Source organism: Erinaceus europaeus, chromosome X (assembly GCF_950295315.1).
Source record: "Erinaceus europaeus chromosome X, mEriEur2.1, whole genome shotgun sequence".
NCBI lineage: Eukaryota > Metazoa > Chordata > Mammalia > Eulipotyphla > Erinaceidae > Erinaceus > Erinaceus europaeus.
Genome location: NC_080185.1, coordinates 93,855,742 through 93,874,314, shown reverse-complemented (window position 1 = coordinate 93,874,314; position 18,573 = coordinate 93,855,742). Strand labels below are relative to the sequence as shown.

At 40.6% G+C, this 18,573-nt stretch overlaps 1 protein-coding gene across 2 annotated transcripts in view; it reads right to left on the bottom strand.

Annotated features, from left to right (window-relative positions):
- Positions 1–18,573, bottom strand: part of MAOB (monoamine oxidase B) — a 122,331-nt gene that overhangs the window by 51,830 nt on the left and 51,928 nt on the right. The gene's annotated exons all lie outside the window — the stretch shown is intronic.

Below are 18,573 nucleotides of genomic sequence, written 5' to 3'. Positions count from 1 at the left end.
ATCCCTGCTAGTCTCATGTGACTCTGAGTCTCATGTGATGCTGAGGCGCAAACACAGACACTCTTTCAGGTAAGGCACAGCCAGGCATTCAATTAATATTCAATGTTTATAAATAAAAATACATTATGAAATATAAATACGTCTGAAAGGTGTGAGTGGAAATAGGAAGTGGGTCCTTGCAAGTTTTCTGGATTCTGGACAGAAGCTAAGAACACTAGAAACCTTCCCCTGGCATGGTTGATGGCTGTGGTCCAGAGGTTAAGTCGCTGAATGAGAAAGTAGAGGCCTGTGATGGAATCCCTGGAGTTGGATGTCTCTAAGGTAAGCCCGCATGTGAGGGGGAAGAGAGGGCATTCAATTTATATTTAATATTTTATAAATACCCAGTTGTTAATAGTATTCTTACCAAAGACTGAGTCACTGGTACCTAGGTTAGCAAAGGGAAGTACATAACCAAAGCGCTCATCAAAGAAATGAATCAGAAAACATCTTAGTCTTTAAAGTTTACCATATCTAATTAGAATCTAATATTTTTAAATGCACGAAAAAGAGAGAAAGGAGGCCAAGCTCAGCAAAATCATTACGTTACAAGCATTAGCTGCAGCCTACTTATAACTGACTCCTTTTCTCCCCTCTAACTCTAGAAGAGGGAGCATGTCTATAACACTTAGATGCTGGGCCCTGTACTAGCACTGGCTGCATCAAGATCCTGCCTACGTCAATCATTAACTAACTGTTCACAAAACATTCCAAATATCGCTAGAAAGAGTAATTATAAACATTGTGGGGTGTGGCTGAAGGAGCAGGTGGCACACAGGAAACGGTGTTTACATAACAGATGTTATGGATACATATCACACATGACAAGAAGAAACCAGAGCAGAATGTGAAGAAAAGATGACAAAAGTGGATGAAATTAATATTGTGGCACATGAGTGTCCTATATACAGAATGACACACAAGTTCACAGATTCCGAGCTAGGAGATTTTAATAAAAAGCGATTCTATTGACAAAACAAAAATAATTAGCTTATATTACAGATAATACAACTAAAGATAAACCATAACTATGTTTAGGTAGTTAAGTGTGTGTGTGTGTTGTTTTTTTTTTTTAGTAGTTCTGTTTCTTTTCTATCTGTCTTCTTTCTCTTTATGTAGGCCGTGCCTCTCTTTATGCAGGCTGTGCCTCACTTTCTTAATATGCTGTGTGGCAGAATTGTGGGGCTTCTTTTGTTTCCTTGAGCTGTTCTGTGCTCTCTGCAGTGCATATATATGGTTTGTCTGTATGATTTCAAACTGAAACCAAATCCTCAGGGATCTGCTGCTATCCTGTGTCTGTTTTCATAGAATCAGGGCTAACTCTACCCTCTAACCTCTACCCTCTACCCTATACTGGTTTTTATGGTCCTGGATCTTTCTTGGCTTCAGTGTGAGCTCTGTACTTTTCTCTATATGAATGTGTCTTGAGGTCAAAACAATAGCACAGTATTTCCCTCTGGTACAGGCTCAGGTTCTATTATATTTTAATACCAATATTCAGTTGTAGTCCAGGTTTGTAGTTTCTTTCTGGCTTCAAGATCCACTAGTTTTTAAGCCCGATTCTACCTTGAGATCACTTTAAAAAATAGACTAGGGTGGGAAAACAACAGACTTAATCTGATCTTCACTGCTGGCTTACCTGCTGTTGTCTGACAGAGAACTATTAATGAAAAGCATATGTAAAAACTCCAGGCCAGTGATTTATCTCTTGCTAAGGGTGCTTCTTCAAAGTAGACATATAAGTGCCTCCGTTTGGACCACAGAGCAGTTGTCTTCTCCCCCCGCCCCCTGTACTAAAAGACCCCAGATTTCATGCATTTAGAATGTAGGCCATATAGGAAAATAAAAAACTTCTCTAACATCTCTGCCTACAGATGAGCTGGGTTGAGTTTATCAGTCTTAGACCTTTCTGGAAGTAAGAACAGCACAGACATAGATCGAATTTCCCCGCATGTTCTCTTAGTACCATTTATTCTACTCTTTTAGAAAGAGTTGAATAAATGGGAGGGATGGGGGAAGGGAGGAAGGGAGAAAGGGGAGGAAGGGGAGTTTTTCTTTCACATCAGGTTGATATTAGAACCTGAAGCCTGATGGGTGTAATGGAATTGTGCAGGTGTGAAGTCCAGCAAAGCTTCAGTGTCAAAAAATGGTGTTTCGCTTGGAGGGGTGATACCAGCAAGATGTTGGGATAACACTTTCAACCACCATAATTTGGCAGTCAATCGCAGACTAAAAGTATTTTCGTGGAAGCTCTGGGGTACAAGTAAGAGACTGTGAAACACAGGTGGAATTTAAGAATGAGATGAACTGGGGACAGGTGGCATCACACTCAGTTAAGAGCACATAGCTCTAAGTGCAAGGACCTGAGCAAGGATCTGTGTTTGAGACTTCACTTCCTACTTGTAGAGGATCTGCGTCACAAGCAGTGAAGCAAGTCTTCGGTTGTCTGTCTTTCTCTCTCTCCCTCTCTATCTCCTCCTCATCTTTCAGTTTTTCTTTGTGCTACCCAATAAAATGGAAAAAATGGTTTCCAGGAGCTGTGGGTTTTAAGTGCTGGCACCCAAGCCCCAGCAATTAAAGAAAAAAAAAAGAGGTGAGCTGTTTTAAGAAGTCAAGTTCGTACCCTAGTTATTGATCCATAGACTGTAATCTCAGCTACAGACCCAGAAACAGGTCCATGTAAACTCAATTACAGTCCAATATAACCTTAGGCCAGTAGTTGGCACCATACAGCAGAAGTACTAATAGGAGTCATAGGAGTCTAATCTCATGACTTGGAAAGTAGGTGCATAAACCTCGTTTCTGGCTATGGACCTTGAAGGAACTCAATGGCTACACCCTCACTCACAGTCCTAGAGTCCCTGGGTATAAGCCAACTGAGCTCAGCTCAACTGAAAATTGCTTGAAACGGAATTCTTGCCAGTCTACAATTCAAAAGCAGTTTTGCCTATCTAAGGACCCAGCGAGAGTCACTCCCGACTGCAGCCCCAGAACCTCAGAATTTGTTCTGAATATACTTGCCAATGTGGGGCAGATTTGAGTTCCACAGAGAAGAGTCTACAAAATTAGTCTGTATATTTACCTCAAATAATTTTTTAAAAGTGTGAAGGTTGCAGGCTTTTGCTCCCTTATCTTTTGGTGCTTATACTAGTCATTTCAAGTCCTATCACATTGCAGAATATCAGTAAACTCATCTATGTGGACTGACTGTTTCCAAAGTAGAATAATGTCCAGAGCTAAAATTTGTTTCCTGGTGCCAATTTTCTCCCTTTAAATTTGTAAACAGTTAAGTGTTTATTTGGTCAAATAGTACAAGAATCTAAAATATTCCCAGTAGATAACATCCCTCTATTGAAGGTGTGCAATTTTGACTATAGCAGCATATTACATAATATGTACCAACACTCGTAAAATTCCAGAGTTTCTGGCGTTGAATAATGTTTTTTTTAAAAAAAACAAAAGATTACTAACATGTCATGGTCACTTTTGTAGAAGAAATTTTCGTTCAAATGAAAGCCTGTACCACCAAAGTGTTTGGAATTATAACAAACCTGTAAATTTGAATTAGTGGTTCTAGTCCTTCTCTGGGACAAGTGCAGCTATACAAATCATAATCTCTTGTGTTTGTAATGGCGGGGAGTGGACCTGAAGATTATTCATGGGCACTTACCCTAGAGTGAAGGAATTTGAAATTGAGAACGTTTGGTGATAAGACCAGACATCTGTGAGATTAAGGAGCCATCAGAACTCTCAAATCCTTCTAAGTAGTAGTGTACCATAGCATATAGCCACTTTGGAAATCTATTTAACAGTTTTTACTAGAGTTACATAAGTTCATAGTTCACAACTTACTTCTAGGTCGATGTCCAAGGATGTGCTCTCCAAATACAGAATTTAACATGTTCATTAGCAATGATCTACATAAGAAAACTGACATATAATCCCACAGTGGAACACCATATAATAAGAAACCATCTATAACAGAAGGCCAAGCAGTTGCACACCTGATTAAGCATACACACTACAGTGCACAGGGACTCAGTTCCAGCCTCTGGTCCCCATCTGGAGGTCGGGGAATACTTCATGAGTGATAAAGCAAAGCTGCAGGTCTCTCTCTCTCTCTGTCTTTCTCTCTCTCTCTTTCCCCCTCCCCTCTCAATTTCTCTCTGTCTCTATCCAATAAAAAATAAATAAAATGTACAAGAAGATACCATCTGCAAGTACCCATCATAACAAGAATTAATTTCTTTTTAAAATTTTTTGTTATATTTATTTATTTATTGAATAGAGACAGCCAGATATTGAGAGGAAGGGAGGTAGAGAGGGATAGAGATAGAGATAGAGATATACCTGTAGCCCTGCTTGCTTCACCATTCATGAAGCTTCCCCCCTGCAGATGGGGACAGGGGGCTTGAACCTGGGTCCTTAGGCATTGGCATATGTGCACTCAACCAGGTGCACCACCACCCGGCCCCGGCCCCTACAAGGATGAATTTCACAACATGAACTTAAAAAAGAAAGACATAGAAATCACCTATGGTGTGAGTCCATTTATATGAAGTTCTGGAAAAGTCAAGATAGATCTATCAAAGTAATAGAAGTCAGGATAATGGTTATTCTTTGGAACAGAGTAGTGTTGGCAAAGCAGCATGAGGGGGCCTCTGGGGGGCAGGTCATATTCTGTTTCTTGGTCTAAGTGTTTGCCTCATGGTTGTGTTCCCTGTACATTTGTTTTGTCCTCTTCTCTGTAAGCATGTCATACATCAGTATAAATTTACACACTGAACAAACTACAAAAACATTGAAGTCTACAAGTTAGGTGCATGGTTGGTAGGCTATGTGAATTAAATCTCACTGACCTGAGGGATGCTAGAAGACATGGACAGTTGCTGTGAATTCTAAGTTCAATGTAAGGAATGTTCTCAGGAGACAGAGGAGTCCTGGAATGTTTTTGGATATACAAATTCATTGACTACTTGAGTAGAAAGGGACTTTCACTTGTTGCTGTTAGTTTGGTCGGTTGTTGTTGTTGTTGTTGTTTTAATCATAATTCAATTGAAGCCAATTTACTGTTATGGATAAAAAAAATTCTGTGCAGTTGGATGCACTGAGATGTTTTTCCAGGTCACTAAACTATGTCCTCTACTTGCAAAATAATGTGCATGGGCCCTTCGGACTAGAGGTAACATGATTGACTCCTCCACAAGAAGAAAGGCAAGGAAGTAGTTTAGAAAAAGCATGGTCTGTCAACAATAACAATAATAACCACAACAAGGCTACAACAACAAGGGCAACAAAAAGGGGAAAAATGGCCTCCAGGAGCAGTGGATTCATGGTGCAGGCACCGAGCCCCAGCAATAACCCTAAAGGCAAAAAAAAAAAAAAAAGAAAGAAAGAAAGGAAAGGAAAGAATGGAAGGAAGGAAGGAAGGAAGGAAGGAAGGAAGGAAGAGAGAGAGAGAGAGAGAGAGAGAGAGAAAGAAAGAAAGAAAGAAAGAAAGAAAGAAAGAAAGAAAGAAAGAAAGAAAGAAAGAAAGAAAGAGCGAGCATGGTCCGGGTCTGGAGTGGTCTCTATGATCTGTGGCATAGGCACTCTTACTATCCCGTGTCTAGGACTCCTTGTAGATGGTAACTCTTAGTTCTCAGAGTCCAAAATGGCAGAGAACATGTTTGATGCCTCCCAGTAGAGAGCTCTTTTTTTTTTCTTTTTAACTGTTGAGCTCCAGGTATCTTCCAGTCATCTCCAGTGGTCTTTAATAAGAGCCCGGCAACCTCCAAATGTAGCACTATATCATCCCTGGTATAATAACATTTTCTGACTCAATCTCTATTTTAACTACTAACCAAAATGGCCCTTTGGGAAGTCCTGTGAATCTTACCACTTGTTTCTATCCCTTTCTCTGCCCTCAATATCTTGCATTTTACCTATAAATCTACATATTGCATGAAATTAGTTGTTGAGACCAAATATCAATGTCATATGAGAGGCTGTGCCTCTGTAGTAAAGATAATACTATAAACCATGAACCCCCACCATAATTTTTTATACCATCCCCCCCAGTGGTCCTGCTTTCACTTCCCTCCCTCCTCCTCCTCCTTCTCCTCCTCCTCCTTTTTCTTCTTCTTCTTTTTTTTTTTTTTTTTTTTTTTGGCATCCAGGGTTCTCACGGGGGTTCAGTGCCTGCACTCTGAATCCACTGCTCCTGGAGGCCATCTATTTTCATTGTTGCTGTTATTTTTATTGCTGTTGTTGTTGAACAGTACAGAGAGAGGAGAGGAAGACAGAGAGGGGAGACTAAAGATAGACACCTGCAGAACCACTCCACTGCTTGCAAAGTGAGCCCCCCTGCAAGTGGGGAGCCAGGTATTTGAGCTGATATCCTTGAGCCGGCCCTTGCACTTTACACTATGTGTGCTTAATCCGGTGCGACCCCCTCCATAATTTTTTAAAGAAAGATCTTTATAATATAAGTTAAAAAAAATTAACTTTGGCTCTTTGCTCCTATCCAGCACATAATTATCCCTCAAACACTGCCAGTTCTAGATTTTATATCTAGAATTTAACCACTCTTCACTGTCTTTCCTGTTTACTCCCTAGTCCACATCACTCATTATTTCTGTATTAACTTCCTGAGTTCCCTAATTGCCTCCTTTGGCCTCAAGAATCCCTATCAGCCATAAAGAGCTTTGTAACATAGCATCCAGTTCATGTAACTACCCTGACTAAATCCCTTCAATGGATTTCTATCACCATTAAAGAAAGTCCAAAGTCATTACACTGTCAATAGGTTTTACACACATAACTTTTCTTTTCTTTTTGCCCAGATCACACTGATATCTATGCTGTTAGAACAGAAAGCTTCTGCCATATGGTAATGATATCTGTTAATGACATCCACATGGCCCAGCCTTCCTCTTTGATTACAGGCATAATACATCATGTATTTGCAACATTTCTACTCTATAGGCTCCTGCCTCCTTCCCTTTCTTTGCTGAGGCTGTTGATCCCCAGAGATCCAAATAATAGCCTTCCTGCTGTTTATAATTTCTTGGCCATCACTGGAGCTCCACTGCAAATAACCTCATCTCATCGTTGTTGGCTAGGACAGAGAGAAAAGGAGAGGGGAGGGGTAGACAGAGGGGGAGAGAGAGAAAGACACCTGCAGACCTGTTTCACCACCTGTGAAGCAACTCCCCTGCAGGTGGGGAGCGGGGGCTGGAACCGGGATCTTCATGCTAATCTTTGTGCTTTGCGCCATGTGTGCTTAACCCACTATGCTACCACCCAACCCCACCCCACCCCCGTCTCAACTTTTTTGAGAGTAAACATTTCAAAGAACAAGTCTTTATTAGAAATGTATTAACAATTTGAGACCACTGTTAAAATACAGTGTGATTACACATTTGAAGTCTTAAGTGCTTAGATTAAAGGAATATATACTCAGCCTATGGTCAGTTACTTATTTTTTTTAATGAAAGACAGAGGAGAGAGAAGAAGGGGGTAGGGGAGAGAAGGAGGGAGGGAGGGAGGGAGGGAGAGAGAGGGGGGAAAGGGGGAAATAGAGTGTTAAGGGAGAAGTGTTCAATCTAGCATCCCTTTGTTATGGAAGGTGTTCATACAGTCACCTTCTCTGTCAAGCTCTCTATGAATTTTCAAGACTGAAGCCTGAACTCCAGCCTCAGAAAGCAGCCCAGCTAATCCCAAACAACTGGGCTACTTTCCTAGCCCAACTGCAGCTTCTCTAGGTTCCCTGGTGCTGGACGACAGGTGTGTCCCCAGTCTTTCAAAGCTTTTTCCCAGATACTTTGATGTCCTTGGACTATATAAAGTAACTGGGGGATGAAAAGAAACTAGTTGTAACCTGGGTATAGACACAGCAGAGTATAAAAGTGTGAAGAAAGAGAGAAGGACAAACTAGGACTTCTAAAACAAATGATTTTCCTCAAAAGGAAATTCTCCTTAGATGCTAATTATTCCCATTTTGGAGTTACCAATCATGTTGAAGTCTTCTATGACGGCGTAAATATAATCCAAAATGTAGAAATGTAAAATGTTTGTCTAAGCGGGGGGTTGGCAGTGGTGTACTAGATAGAGAAAGCACATGTTACTCCAGGACTCAGATTCAAGACCCTGGCTCCCACCTACGGGGTGGGGGAAGCTTCACAAGTGGTAAAGCAATGTTGCAGGTGTGTCTTTCTCACTCCCTCTCTACCTCTCCCTTCTCTCTCAATTCCTCTCTGTGTTTATGGAAAATAAAAGAAAGGTTTGCCCAGAAAATAAATACAAAGTCCCCTCCTCAAAACGTTTCTCGACTACATAAGATAAAGTACAAAGGTGAAAACACTTGACATTCATAGTCATTTTATATATTAGCATCCCTAATTTCTATGCCAGCACTGAAAGGTAAAAGCAAATAGTGGCCATTTACAGACTTAGAACCATGGCTTCTACGAAGCAGGAAATCATATGTCTGCATCTATGGTAAATATCCTGAAAGCGGGGGACTTTATTAGAGGTCTCTGGCTCTAGAGTTAGAATGCCTTTCTCTACAGAGAGGTCATTATAAGATGGAAATTCACATCCTTGAGTGTATACAAGCACAACATTTATTCTATTCACCAAGTTTCAAGGCTGTGTTCTGATTAGTACTGGCACAAATAACCTGTAGCTACATTTTGGGAGGCAAAAATGTTTACTTTCTCTAACTGAACAAATGAAAAGTATGATTCATTTTAGATACATCAGTTGATTCCTTCAAAGAAATTCTTTGACATTAGAACTCCACTTTGAAATAAATCAAAGGAGTCTCTATGCATAAATAAAGAGTTTCTTTGACTTCAAAGGGAGCTTTGCTGTTATAAACATTAATCCCTAGCAGTGAGTCTGTGTTGACTTCCGGGAGAGTCACTATGAGACAGTGAGAAGGGTTCTGAGTAGTTCTGTTTAGTAGAATATTCTGGGGTCTGGTAGAGAAATAACATGGCAGGATAAATATGGAGTGAGATTCAAATTTAAAAAAGAGACAAGTTGGGGGGGTAGGGGTGGCATACCCTGTTAAGCACACATACTACTATGCTCAAGGACTGAGGTTCAAGCCCCCACGCCCCACCTGTAGTGGGGATGCTTCACAAGCAGTGAAACAGATCTGCAGGGGTCTATCTTTCTCTCTCCCTCTCTACCTCCTCCTCCCCTCTCAATTTCTATCTATCTTATGAAAGAAAATGGAAGCAAAAAAGGGGGGAAATGGCTACCAGGTGTGGTGGATTTGTAGTGCTGGTACCAAGCTCCAGTGCTAACCCTCGAGGCAAAAGATGGGTGGGTAATCTGGCAAAGTGGCAGCTTTGTGAATTTTACATGGAAAACACCCTGGGGACACTTAAAGTGAATTCCAACTTTACCAAATGGACTGAGATGAAAGGGCTGTTCCAGGAAGAAAAGTTTCAAAGAGCTTCATTTAAGTGGAACACATTCACTTCAAAATACAATTGCAGAAGAGAAATCATGAGCAAGCAGAAAATGAGTACAAGAAACAAAAACTGTGACAGTCAAGCTTCATAATCAATGGCACTAGTATCATCATCACCACTACCACCATAAACATCACCACGTTTAAGACTTTCTGAACAATTATCTGCACCACAGAATTTAAGTACTTCAGAAGTTTAATTCATCTGTTTCGACCCATTGAAGAAGTTGCTTTTACTAGCGTCATTTTTAAAATTTATTTTTAGTTTTCCCCTTTTGTTGCCCTTGTTGTTTATCATCGTCATTGTTGTTATTATTTGTGTTAATTGCTGTCATTGTTGTTGGATAGGACAGAGAGAAATGGAGAGGGGAGGGGAAGACAGAGAGGGGGGAAAGATAGACACCTGCAGACCTGCTTCACTGCCTGTGAAGTGACTCCCCTGCAGGTGGGGAGCTGGGGCCTCTAACCGGAATCCTTATACTGGTCCTTGCAGTTCATGCCATGTGTGCTTAACCCACTGCACCACCACCTGGATCCATCATTTTTTTTTTACACTGAAAAGTAGAAGCACAGCTAGGACAGGGAATTTGCCTCGAATCACACAACAAAATAAGTTGAGTTTGAAATTCAAATCCAAGCCCTCTGGGTTTAAAATCTGTGATCCCAGTCTCTATATTATTACAGATGGAATGGTTTCATCTTTTTGACTTTCCCATGAAAATATACTTGATGCCATAGACATTTTCAAGGCTTTGAGAAGCTTTGAGATGATAATGCCAACATGTCTTGGAGCTACTGGAAGATATTAGCAAATGACAATTGGGACAAAGGCTTTATCTTTCATAGCTAAGAGAAGCACTTTCTTGAATGTACAATAATTCCTGGCTCCTATTGAACTTCTAAGTGTTTTAACATTTTTTCCTTCCTGATATTATTTTCAACTATCTCATCTTTTCTATCCTCAGGTAGTCCTGCCACTATGCAAGTGTCTTCTCTTTTTTGGATCTGTATTATTTAGACTCACTCAAAATTAATCAATGAAAAGTTTCCTAACATACCCCAACAACATTTTCATGAATTATATTCAGAGATATTGTCTCATAAGATTGTTTTTAATTGTCTCATAAGATTGTTTTAAATTCCAAAGTAGGCCACAAAGTACAAACTAAATTACATTAACCTCTAGTTGGTTTCAATGGTAACCATGATAATGAGAAATGCAGAGTAGCTCAAATGTAGCCTTAATATGCTTCCTTCAGACCAGGGAAGTAAACAAGATGCCCTTCATGGGTGGTGGAGTGCCACTAGGCTCCGGATGTTAACATGAAGCCAACCGGACTTTCCTGGGCAGACGATCCCACCAATGTGTCCTGGAGCCCCACTTCCCCAGATCCCTGCCCCACTAGGGAAAGAAAGAGACAGGCTGGGAGTATGGATCAACCTGCCAACGCCCATGTTCAGTGGGGAAGCAATTACAGAAGCCAGACTTCCCACCTTCTGCATCCCCATAATGACCCTGGGTCCATACTCCCAAAGAGTTAAAGAACAGGAAAGATATCAGGGGAGGGGATAGGCTATAGAGTTCTAGTGGTGGAATTGTACCCCTCTTATCCTCTGGTTTTTGCCAGTGTTTCCTTTTTATAAATACAAATTAAAAATAAAATAAAATAAAAAATATGCTTCCTTCAAATTATTGAACCATGAAGTGCTAACTGACAGCATTTGTATTTCCATAATGTACATCTATCAGCTTGAACAGAGAGCTATGAGCTTCAAACTAGAGAACAGACAAAGCAAGATGATAAAAATACTTTCACCTCTAATTAATAAAGTAAGGGAATATACCGGATTATATTGATTACTTAAGGCTTCCCATGTGCTGAATTTCACTTTTATGAGAAGCTATAGAATTGAATCATATATTATTATCATAATCATAATTATTTTATTATTTTTTAAAAATATTTATTTCTTTATTCCCTTTTGTTGCCCTTGTTTTATTGTTGTAGTTATTATCGTTGTTATTGATGTTGTCATTGTTGGACAGGACAGAGAGAAATGGAGAGAGGAGGGGAAGACCGAGAGGGGGAGAGAAAGATAAACACCTGCAGACCTGCTTCACCGCCTGTGAAGCGACTCCCCTGCAGATGGGGAGCCAGGGGCTGGAACCAGGATCATTAAATCCTTGTGCTTCGCGCCATGTGCGCTTATCCCGCTGTGCTACCGCCAGACTCCCTATTATTTTATTATATAAGGGATATTGCTGAGGCTCAGTACTTGCTCCACCATTCCTGGGAACTATTTCTTTCCTCCTTCCTTCCTTCCTTCCTTCCCTCCCTCCCTCCCTCCCTCTCTCTCTCTCTCTCTCTCTTTCTTTCTTTCTTGGTAGATGTGAAAGAATGAGGTAGAGAGAAGAGGCAGCTGCATTACTGCCCCATCATTCAGAAAACTTCTCCTTTGCAGGTGGGTACAGGGGCTTGAACTGGGGTCTTCACACATGGTAACAAGATGTGTGCATTCTACCCAGTAAGTAACTGCCTAGTGCCTGAGCCACATATTTTTTTTTAAAAATCGTAATGTTTTTTTTTTCCCAGTAGCTTGTAGTGAAATGTTTGAATATACACAGGAATGGATGTATATTCCAGAAAGAAAGGAAAGAAGGAAGGAAGGAGGGAGGGAGGGAAGAAAGAAGAAGGGAGGGAGGGAGGGAGGAAGAAGGAAGGGAGGGGGAATGAGGAAAGGAAAACAAGGTGAAATTTAGATTCACTGTGGCCTGTTATAACAGAATCTAATACTATAAAGGGGGGAAGTTGGAAGGCCTTGGGAGGACTGGGAGCTCAGGTCATGATGGTGGAAGAAAACTTCAGACATATCTGAAGGCCTTCCAACTTCCTAGATCAAGTGGCTGGGGTAAACAGTTTATTCCTATTTTCAGGAATGGGAGCTATTCTCTGCCCTAACTTTCTAGCCCTTTTCTCTACTCTGACATCATCTTCTGAGACAATATTTTTGTCCAACTCCATGTTAGCTACCAAACTCAAGCAAAAAAAAACAAACAAACAAAAACTACAGTAGTCTTGAGACCCTAGGAATGTGTCTAAAATGAACTTCCTAGCTTTTTTCCACCCTACGATCCCTGTTCTCATCTGTTCTACTCCTACTTTTTGTTTAATGTTCATCAATCATTTTGTCTTGCTATAGATCTTGCCTTTCTGTATTTCAGCTGCCAACTTGCAGACACTATCATGACTCCATCCTGACATCCTCCGGACAGATGACCTCACCAATGTGTCGCGTTCAGGGCCCTAACCCACTAGGAAAAGATAGAAACAGGCTGGGGGTGAGGGGGGAGTGATGTATTGACCTGCCAACACTCATGTCCAGCAGAGAAGCAATTATAGAATCCGAAAGCCCCTCCTTCTGCCCCCTCAAAATAATTTTGGTCCATACTCCCAGTGGGGGAGAAGTGAAAGGGGGAAGATGAGCAAAGGGGCTATGAACTCATCAGATCCCAGAGAGAAAGGAGGAAAAAGGGAAGGAAATTTGGATGTAGTAATAGGTGTATGTGTGACCTGGAAAGGAAGAGAAGATGAGACCTTAGGAAAAAAAGGGCAAATATATACAAATGTAGGCAGATAGTTGGAGCAATAATAGTTAACTCATCCGCAACCTTAGGAGAACTGCGGTAAGTTAAATGGAGGAATTAGGGATCCAGAACACTGGTGGTGGGAACAGTGTGAAGTTGTACCCTTATTATCGTGTACTTTTGTATATCAATATTAAAACAGTAATTAAAATAAAATGGAAAAGAAAAAAGAAAAAGAAAATTTCACTTGGTGGTCCGGGAGGTGGCACAGTGGTAAAGCTTTGGACTCTCAAGCATGAGGTCCCGAGTTTGATTCCCCAGCAGCACATGTGCCAGAGTGATGTCTGGTTCTTTCTCTCTCCTCCTATCTTTCTCATAAATAAATAAAATCTTTAAAAAATAAAATAAAATAAAATAAAATAAAGAAAAGAAAAGAAAAGAAAAGAAAAGAAAAGAAAAGAAAAGAAAAGAAAAGAAAAGAAAACTTCACTTGGTCCTGGTAGTGGTTTGCCTGAAGAATCCCCTCACACTTAATCAATGTTGGTCAGCACATCAGTTGAGACAACTGGAACAAGATGGATCAGGACTGGAGTCCTTACCCTCATACCTAACCAACTGGTGTATCCCTGAGTGAATCACCGAGATGCTTTGTTTTCAGTGAATAAACACCTTGCCTTTCTAAATGTTAAGTGATATCATGCATATCAAATTCTTAGAATGTATGCATTAAAATTTCCAAAGGTTTTTGGCTCTTGTTGCTAATATTAAATTTAATATTGAACTGAATCCACAGAAACCATAATGCAGCTGTGTTTTGTTCACCCTGAGTGACTAAGTTATAGGTGATTGTAAATTATGGGGTATTTTCTTGGTTTAAATATGAACTAGACACTGTCTGTAGCAGCTGCCCTTAACATTTGCTGACTTCAAATAGGGAAAACAGTAAATGTCAGAAGTAAGAAGCTTCCAGTCACTTTTACTCGGAGTTGGGCAGGGAAGAAATGTCCTGGATAATAAAATAAGGAAATCATAAATACAGCACTTTGAACCACTTCTTTGACTTTTCTTAGGAACAATTTAATGAATTTATTAAAAGAGTGGTGTTTATGTGTAGAGCATTTATACTCCCCATAAAATCACTCCCTTAAACCAATTTAGCAACGTTTTTCGAATTTAAAGGGGGAACTAAGTGTTCCAGCTTCACTGACCACCATCAGCATCAAAGACCACCTTAGTCTTATTAACTTCCAGTTTGCTCTATGAAAATCTCAGGGCCATGGTATCTGCCCACACACCTAATAGAGTTTCCTCAAAGAAATTAAAAGGTTAGTTTGTCCTGATAGAGCAAAAATAATTTACTGAATTTCACTCTTGCTTTATCTAAGTTCTTACTGATATTTAAGATATTTAAGACTGCCAGAGCAAGTGATTAAATTGCACCATGATGTAGAGTTTAAATTTTGTTATCTAATCATATGTTTTGATATTTTATTTTATTTTTTATTTTATTTAATTATTGTTGAGAAAGATAGGAGAGAGAACCAGACATCTCTCTGGTACATGTGCTGCTGGCGACTGAACTCAAAACCTCATGCTTGAGAGTTTAATGCTTTATCCACTGTGCCACCACCCAGACCACTCTAAGCATGTGTTTTGTATAGCATAGTATAATATATATATATATATATATATATATATATATATATATATATATATATATGTATATATTTCCTCCAGGGTTATAGCTGGGGCTAGGTGTCAGCACTATGAATCCAGTGATTCTGCTCCTGGCGTCCATTTTTCCTCATTGTTTTGTTGCAGGTTTTGCTGTTGGATAGGACAGAGAGAAATTAAGAGAGGAGGGGAAGACAGAGAAGGGGGAAAAAAAGATAGAGACCTGCAGACCTGCTTCACCACTTGTGAAGTAACCCTCCAGCAGGTGGGGAGACAAGGGCTCCAACCAGGATTGTTCTGCTGTTCCTTTAGCCTCGTACTATGTACTATGTGCGCTTAACCCAGTGCACTACTGCCCAGCCCCCTTGTATAGTATTTTAAACTTGAAGACAGCATAGAAATGTTTGCAAAAATGCATAGTACCAGCCTTGTAGGTCTGTGCTATTAAAAGTCATCAGCTGGGAGTCCGGTGGTAGTGCAGCGGGTTAAGCGCACTTGGTGCAAAGTGCAAGGACCGCCGTAAAGATCCCGGTTCGAGCTCCAGGCTTCCCACCTGCAGGGGAGTCGCTTCACAGGGGGTGAAGCAGGTCTGCAGGTGTCTATCTTTCTCTCCCCCCTCTATCTTCCCCTCCTCTCTCCATTTCTCTCTGTTTTATCCTACAACGACGACATCAAGAACAACAACAACAATAAAAGACAAGGGCAACAAAATGGAATAAATAAACAATAAATACATTTTAAAAAGTCATCAACTAAATAAAGCTAGTATCTGCTATGCAGCTAGTTCAAACTGAGATGTAACAAGACTCCAGGTCTCTCTCTCCTTCCCTCCTTCTCATTCTCCTGACCTTTCCTCCCAATTTATCTCTGTATATATCCAAAATAAATCAGTAAATATATAAATAAAATTATTTTTTAAAACTATTTTCAAGTTTTTAAACGATAGCTATGGAGTTTATCAGGAAGGCACAGAACATTGGTGGTAGGTGTGGAGGGTAACTACACCCCTGTAGCCTTTTTAAAAATATTTAATGATTGATGAGTGAGAGAGCCAAAACACCTTCTGGCACATGTTATTCTGGGCATCAAATTCAGGGCCTCATGCTTGAGAGACTGATGCTGTATCCATTTAACCATCTCCCGTCAACCATATAATTTTGTAAAACATTATCAAGCCACTGACGAATTTTTTAAAAAATTAATTTCACTCATCTCCTTTTACTTTTCAATAGTTAATAGAAAATCCAAAATGACATGAGTGGTGCATAATGAATTTTTGCCACAGATTTTTAATGAAAGCTATTTTAATGAGTATTTTCAGCTTTCAAGTGGATTCTCTCTCCCCCCCAAAAAGGTGAACAAAATATGTTTTCCTTCTTATAACTTTGCTTATTCTTCTTCTTCTAGCGTTTGCCCTTCTTCCGTAGCCAGTCAACAGCATCAGGTTGAGCCTGATGTAAAGTTTCGAGACCTCCTTTGAATCTGGAGAGGTGGCAGTCGTTGACTATGTGGGTCATAGTCTGTCTGGAGCCGCAGGGGCAGTTCGGGTCGTCTCTGGCTCCCCAGCGATGGAACATAGCGGCGCACCGGCCATGGCCTGTTCCATAGCGATTGAGGAGGGCCCGATCATAACGTGCTAGGTCAAAGCCGGGTTGACGCTTGCAGGGGTCTGTGATGAGGAGTTTGTTCTTTACCTCAGCTGACTGCCAATTCTGTTTCCAAGAGTCTTTGCTTATTGGTGGACACTAAAACAGACCTGTGCACTATCTCCCAGCAATTCTACTGATAACTTAGAAATGCAGAAGAAAAGAGCTGTCAAGTGGCTCACCCAGTACAACTTACACATTGTCATGAGCAATGACTCAAGTTCAAATCCCAGGCCACCACATGAGAGTGCCTGCAGGGGGGAAGCTTCACAAGCAGTGGAGTGTTGTTAGAGGTATCTCTCTCTCACACACACCCTCTGATTAAATATATACATAAATAAATAAATAAATAAATAAATAAATAACCACCTGAATCAATATTTGAGTCACCAAGCATGCGAGGCACCAAGCGCCAGCAATAACTCTGGTGACAACAAATTTTAGAAAAAATGGTTTCAAACAGACCTAAAAGCCACTGCCATCTCATATACTAGGGTCTAAAGAAATCAGTGCAGAGCTAAAATAAATGTAGAATGCAACATATCAGAAAGGGAAGTTGCAATTTCTCTTTTCCACTGTCTATTTACCCTGAACATGTAAGTTGAATTGTAGTCAAAAGCTGATATCCTGATGTGTTATCAGTGTGAGCAACAGAGATAAGGGAAAGTGTTGATGTAAAAGAGAGAGGGGTGTAGTTGAGTATAAATGTAGTCTGTGACAATGTTGTTGTTGTTTTTTTTTTTCCTCCAGGGTTATTACTAGGCTCGGTGCCTGCACCATGAATCCACCGCTCCTGGAGGCCATTGTTTCCCCCTTTTGGTGCCCTTGTTGTTGTAACCTCGTTGTGGTTATTATTATTGCCATTGTTGATGTTGTTCGTTGTTGGATAGGACAGAGAGAAATGGAGAGAGGAAGGGAAGACGGGGGGGGGGGAGAAAGATAGACACCTGCAGACCTCCTTCACCGCCTGGGAAGCGACTCCCCTGCAGGTGGGGAGCCGGGCGCTCGAACCGGGATCCTTATGGCGGTCCTTGCACTTTGTGCCACATGCGCTTAACCCACTGCGCCACCGCCTGACCCCCGTGACAATGTTTTAAGTGCTCTCCCTCTTGGAAAAAAAAAATGAAAAACTTCATCCTACTTGGTTGTCCATCATTTAAATTCCTACTTGAGTGCAAGAACCCCCAGAGCCTATTAGAAAAGCTTGTTTTTTTAACAGGGAAGTGTAGAGACCCTAGAATTCCTATCAAAATATTCTTAGTATTTTCCTTGTATCATAGGAGCCTTGTCACTGAGACTGGCGTCAATCTTTCTTTTTGCCTTAAAAGCTCTAAGCACTAAGTAGGACAGGTACAAATATCTTACTTTTGTATATAGAGAAATCAAGGCACAAAAATACAAATAGCCCAGACACAGTTACAGAAAAGCTCAAAGATGAACAATAAAGTATTTGTACGTATGTATGTCAGATAATGGGAAAAATCTGTGTCCCAGTAATAAGAGGACAAGAGCCGCTGAGGCTGTATATACAGTTCAAACAGCTGCTTTGGGATCTAGACTGTCTCAACTCAAAGGGTGGAAGTTCAGTCACTAAGCCTGGCTGGAAACAGCCTGGTTATTGTTAATAGAGATGTAACCTTGGAGACCACTGCCTAGGCAGTTAAGAGTCACAGATGTGCTGGAAATGCTGGGCCTGACCTCTTCTCAAGGATCATGAACTCTCAAAAAAGAGAAACTTTTTTTTAAAGGACTAGCATTACTAAGAAGGACAAAGAAGACCAGTTACCTCAAAATGCACATTAAAATAAATAGCAATAGCATTTAGTATATGAACATTTTAAACCTCTTTAAAATTTAGCAACTATATGGTAAAGATGGTTATATGGATGGGCAGATGAAAGGATATGTATGGACCAATATGAAAAAAAAATGAACAAAGGGAAGACTCAGAGAGGAACAAACAACAGCAAAAAATAATAATAACAGTAGGAGAGGAAGGATGGAAGAAATGGCAAGGAAAAATATCTAGCATCTACTCAGATAGTATTTGCTATTTTATTGACAAAAACGCATACCTGGGAGTTGGGCTGTAGCGCAGCGCTCAGGTGGCGCAAAGCGCAAGGACCGTGTAAGGACCCCAGTTCGAGCCCCCGGCTCCCCAC